The sequence below is a fragment of the Lissotriton vulgaris genome, chromosome 1_1, assembly GCF_964263255.1.
Source record: "Lissotriton vulgaris chromosome 1_1, aLisVul1.2, whole genome shotgun sequence".
Lineage (NCBI taxonomy): Eukaryota > Metazoa > Chordata > Amphibia > Caudata > Salamandridae > Lissotriton > Lissotriton vulgaris.
The window spans coordinates 17328552-17334551 of record NC_141685.1 but is presented as its reverse complement, the minus strand read 5'-3'; the positions used below and the strand labels follow the sequence as shown (position 1 = coordinate 17334551).

The following is a 6000-nucleotide window of genomic DNA, read 5'->3' as shown; positions in this document are numbered from 1 at the left end:
CATACTGGCAGATGAGGACTCTGTAGAAAGGACGCGTATATATTTCCTTACCCAGAGTGCCTATGGCATTTGCTCCTCTTCTATTCTTTAATATAAGCACTTTATTCTTTGGTAACCTGCATTATAAACCACATTTTAGCACCCTTTAACTCTGTGAGTTAATTTATTATTTTTCACTCATTCGTTCATTCACTCTCTGCCCTACTTTCTTATTTGAATTCTTCTTACTTCTCCCTTAGAAACCTTCTGGAGCCTCCGGTGTCAACCAAGCAACGAAGAAATCAGGAACTGAAGTATTCAATGGGTAAGTATTAATTCTTCTCTTTATATTTCTTTTTTCCTATTTACTTTAAATTGGTATTTCTCTCTAGTTCTAAATTACCAAACTTACTAACTGACGCACCGAAGCACTCTAACCTGCGCCTAAGCCTGGCATAAAACTGCACTATTTCTATCTAACTAGACTACAGAAAGAACATGACTAATCTCTGAAAATCAGTTGGTGAAGTGCCTCGGTTCTAAAATCAACCGGCGCACTTCACAGCTGGTCTAGACCTCGCGCCTGTGTTCAGGAGCGCTGGACTAGACCGGCAACTTGCACCACGGTCCTCCTTGTTGGTAGTACAGGGGAGAATGCCCGGTTCCGCGCTATAATCACCCGCGACCTTTAGCGAGCAGGTGATCTTTGCAATGCTGGTTCAATGGCAGATACTGCGAGACAAAGAAGAGCTTTGATTCCTTTTTCCTGCACCCTGACACCTGTCCAGGGGGTGCAGAAGAGGTGAGGCGTGTACTGTGCTGAGGAGGTGAGACCTGTTCAGGGGATGCAGAGGAGTTGAGGCCTGTCCTGGGCTGGGGGTGCAGTGGCGGTGCAGCCTATCCCGGAGGGGTGCAGATGTGGTGAGGCCTGTCAAGGGGGTGCAGAGGAGGTGAGTCCTGTCCAGGGGAGTACAAGGAGTTGAGGCCTGTCCTGGGCTGGGGGTGCAGAGGAGTTGAGGCCTGTCCTGGGCCAGGGGTGCAGTGGAGCTGCAGCCTATCCAGGAGGGGTGCAGAGGAGGTGAGGCCTGTCCAAGGGGGTACAGAGGAGGTGAGTCCTGTCCAAGGGGGTGCAGAGGAGGTGAGTCCTGTCCAAGGGGGTGCAGAGGAGGTGAGGCCTGTCCAGGGAAGTACAAAGGAGTTGAGGCCTGTCCTGGGTTGGGGTGCAGTGGAGGTGAGGCCTCTTCAGGGGTGTGGAGGTGTGAGGCCTGTCCAATCGGGCGCAGAGAAGGTGAGGCCTGTCCAGGGTGTACAGAGGAGTTGGGGCCTGTCCAAGGGGTGCACAGGAGGTGAGGCCTGTCCATGGGGGTGCAAAGGAGATGAGATGTGTGAAGGGGCGCAGAGGAGGGGGGGCCTGTCCAAGGGTTGCAGTTGAGGTGAGGCCTGTCCAGGGTGTGCAGAGGAGTTGAGGCCTGTCCATGGGGGTGCAGAGGTGATGAGATGTGTGAAGGGGGCGCAGAGGAGGGGAGGCTTGTCGAAGGGATGCAGAGCAGGTGAGGCCTGTCCAGGGGAGTGCAGAGGAGGCAAGGCCTGTCCAGGGTGAAGATGAAGTGATGCCTATCCAGGGGGTGAAGAGGAAGCGATGCCTGTCCAGGGGGTGCAAAGGAGGTGACACCTGTCCAGAGGGTGTGCAGAGGATGTGGGGCCTGTCCTGAGAGGTGCAGAAGATGTGAGGCCTGTCCTGAGAGGTGCAGAGGAAGTGAGGCCTTCCAGTGGATGCAGAGGAGGTGAGGCATGTCCAGGGGTTACAGAGTAGGTAAAGCCTGTCTGGGGGGGGGGGTGCAGAAGAGGCGAGGCCTTTCTTGTCCTGGTGGGGGTGATGTAAAGAAGGTGAGGCCTATCCAGGGGTTACATTGGAGGTGAGGCCTGTCCAGGGGTTACAGTGGAGATGAGTCCTGTCCAAGGGATTCAGAGGAGGTGTGGCCTGTCCAGGGGTGCAGAGGATGTGAGGCCTGTCCAGGGGGTACAGAGGAGGTGAGTCCTGTCCAGGGGGTGTAGAGGAGGTGAGGTCTGTTCAGGGGTGCAGAGGAGGTGAGGCCTGTCTAGGGGTGCAGATGAGGTGAGGCCTGTCCATGGGTTACAGTGGAGGTGAGGCCTGTCCAAGGGGGTGCAGAGGAGGTGAGGCCTGTCCAGGGGGTGCAGAGGAGGCGAATCCTGTCCAGGGGTGCAGAGGAGCTGAGGTCTGTCCAGGGGAATGCAGAGGAGGTGAAGCCTGTCCTGCGCGGTTATGAAACCTGCCATGTTGGGGTAGGAGGAGAAGCCTGTCCTTGCTTGTCCACTGGGTAGGAGGAGTGTGGAATGCCTCAGCCGCTGCTCTCACCACCCAGAGATACTCCTTCCCAGACATATAATTTTATTTTAAGAGCTCATAATCCGAGTTTTTGAAAAGTATCCAGAGTTATTATTGAGCCCCAGATGGCTCATGACAAAGGCATGTTGTGATTCTATCTAGGATCCTAATTCGATATTCCTGGTTTATGCCCTTATATGGTTATAACAAATAATATCCTTATACAGGCATAAGAATCATATCCATATTTATTAATAGCCAATGCAGTCCAAATACGGCAAGTCTACTTCCCTAGACTCCTAGAAAGTACAACGCGCTCTTTAAACAGACCAAACCTCCAGCAGCCCGGTAATTCCCTCTGCTCTTGTTTTGATTTGCACAAGAACTCCTAGAGTCAGAAAGAACTGTTAGTTCTTAGTGACGTCTTATGTCCAGCCTTACGTCAAACCCGGCACCTTTCAGGTATAAATATACCAACGTTGCCTTAAGCAAACACACAGTGGTTTGGAGCAGTGCGGCTATCTACTTGCCCGACGCCCAGCTGAAGCGAGAGCTGAAGGGAGCCGACCCTCCCATTTGACGCACTGAGAGAGATGCTGTCTTTTCTCCTGCCGAGAAATTCCAGCTCTGGTGTTTCCAGTCACCCTTGCGGGTTGCTGCGAGATCGAGTCCTGAGAGAGAGATACAAGACCTCCTTCATTCTAGAACCAAGGTACGGAGCTGATTAAATCCTTAAGAGAATTCTTGATTCAGATTCTTGGCAAAAATCAACTGAACTTAAACTGCAACTTACTTACTCCTTCCCACGTATTAGGCTTAGGTCAGGTACACCGGGGTAGGCGTATCTTAGAAGCACCAGTTGAGTCCGTTAGTCAATGTTTTGATGTATGTATATATTTTATCCGTTTTAAAGTATCATATGGCTAAGAAACCATATCAATGCTTTTACAGTAATATTTCATAATACTCCTTTTACTGTACGCACTTTACTTAATTATAAGTATTGCTATTGTGGCATTTCATTTCTCTTGCATGAGAAAGAAGACTGCTCAATAAATAACACCTTTTATTGAAAACACCCGTCTCTCTATTTCCCTGCACTCTGGTGAAACTAAGCATGCATGATTGACTGAGTGAAATAGCTATTGTTTTCACACGTCTCTAGAGATGTACTCTTTATTCTGAGGGAGCAAAGTTGTCATGTTTATGCGGTTGTCAGGAACTAATCCCTTCTTGTCTAAATCAGGACGGTTAACCCTTTCGTGAACATTCGAGAAAGTTTCTAGTGACCTCTGAGCTAGCTGGCAAACCTAATTAAGTCTAACATAGTCAGTAGAGACCTAGAAGACCTCAGTCCTACGTCTACACTGCTGTTTATGTTATTCCAATGCGCAGAGCCTATTGGGAATATAGGAACTACACTACAGACACACATCTCCATCAAGTATGGAGTTTATTTTTTAAACCACTGTCTTTAGTGAAGTAACGGATACTACAACCCCCAGAATGCACTTATGTATTATATGAAAGTACAGGCATAAATATTCGGGGGATCACTCTACAGAAATATTTGGTACCTCTCTGGGCATCGTAGCAGAGAAGAATAGAACAGTTAATGTGCAAGGACTTTCATTCTCTACCTCTTTCTGCAGATTGTGAGTCCAGTGAGATCAGAGATAACGTGGATCTCTCTCAAGGAGATTTCACACAGTTTTATCTGTTTCAGGGAGAAATACAATGAAAAACTGGGGGTGCAATCTTGATTATCGCTGATTTCCTGCCCATAGCTGCAATTCTTGCATTCGGGGCAGAGTATAACACCTGAATTGCCGTTAAAAAGTTATCTCCAAAACCTGATCTGCGCATGATTTCCCATAAATAGTGCCACTCTACGTGGTCAAACGCTTTCTCAGAGTCTAGTAATATTAAAGCTAACTCTCGATTTTCCGCTTGAGCAATATCAAAAAGAGTGATAACTTTATTGATATGTGTCACAATGCCTCTATTGGGAATAAATCCATGCTGATTTAAGGATACAAGCGGAGTGATGACTTTAGAGATACGATTAGCCATCATTTTTAATACAATTTACTATCGCAGTTAAGTAGGGAAATCGGGCGATATGAGCCCGGCATCTCTGGAGGCTTACCCTTTTTACTGAAAACGACAATATTAGCATCATTCCATGATTTTGGTGCTCTGCCCAATTGTGCCGCCCTGAAAGTATCCAACATAATATGTTTTAAATGCTCAAAAAACACTTTGTAAACTTCCCCCGGTATGCATTCTGGTCCTGCCGCCTTCCCATTCGTGAGACTTTTTACGGCCACTTCTAACTCTTCCAAGGTCACAGGGCTATCCAACCATTCCTTATCATACTCACTTACTTGTATGAAATCCCCTAAATCAAAGTCTAAATATACTCTATCTATTTTTTGTTGCGTATATAATTCTGTATAAAATTATTGAAAAATATTTAGAATTCTATCTGGATCCTGATGTACAATTCCCTGCTGATCCTGTAATTTAGCAACATATTTTGACGTTGCCTGCACTTTTAAACGTAAAGCCAATGATCTCCCAATTGCCTCACCATATTCATGTAATTGTCATTTATGCACCAGATACTTTCTCGCGTTTTCCTTGTTCCAAACTCCCGATATCCTAGCCCGAGATCTGGCTACCATATCCTCAGCTTTACCTATATTCCCTTGGTTATCACATTTTTGAATTTCCTGTATTAAATTCTCCTCTGAGTTCTTTAGTGCCATATAAAGATCTTGTATTTCCGCCCTTATTTTCTTTTGACGATAATTGCCATAGCTTATCACCTCCCCTCTAAAACAGGCTTTGAATGATTCCCATATTATGTCAGTGCTGGCTGAACCCAGATTGAATTTGATAAATTCCGTTATCCAGTTTGACATATAGGACCTAAACTGTTCATCTAAACAAAGTTTTCTGTCAAAAGTCAAAGTTCTACACCTATAAGTAATCTTTAAAACAGGTATGTTTATAACAATTGGGGCATGATCAGATGTTACTTTGGGAAATAGTTCCACTTGAGCACCAGTTAATAGCGATAGAGGAGCAAAAAAATAATCTAATGGCGCCATTTTCTTATGTGGAAACGAATAATAAGTATACCCAGGTGATGCAGGGTTCATGCTACTCCAGGTATCCACTAAACCATAATCTGTTATCATATTTATAGAGAGCTTTAAACACACGGGGTTTGCGACCTTTATAATTTTCTGGGCCTCCAGCTAACTCTGTGTTATTTAAATTAATATTCATATCACCACATATTATCAGGGGTGTTACCGAAGTTGCTAATTCCATATTCAGATTTTCTAACACGTCAGCTTCATCCAAATTTGATCCGTGAATTGAACATATAGTAAAACCAAAGGAGTTAATTTTTAACTCCGCAATGGCCCATCTTCTCCATTTATCAGTTAAACTACGCATAGTTGTACATAATTGTGGTTTCGCTAATATCATCACCCCGAGTCATGGAAGTCTGCTGAGATGCACATATTAGAGAATATCCTAAATCTCCTACTAAAGATCGATTGCCCCATGATAAATGTGTTTCCTGAAGACATAAAATATCTCGTTGTATATGACGAATTTCCGAAGCAACACTGCGTCTTTTATTCAAATTGTTGAGA

General features: G+C 45.5%; 1 pseudogene across 1 annotated transcript in view; it reads left to right on the top strand.

Moving 5' to 3' along the window:
- Positions 1 to 237: 237 nt before the first annotated feature.
- Positions 238 to 6000, top strand: part of LOC147736984 (uncharacterized) — a 55251-nt pseudogene continuing 49488 nt past the window's right edge. Inside the window, exon 1 of the transcript XR_015308350.1 lies at positions 238 to 304. The product of XR_015308350.1 is annotated as an uncharacterized LOC147736984 (transcript). The remainder of the gene's footprint in view (positions 305 to 6000) is intronic.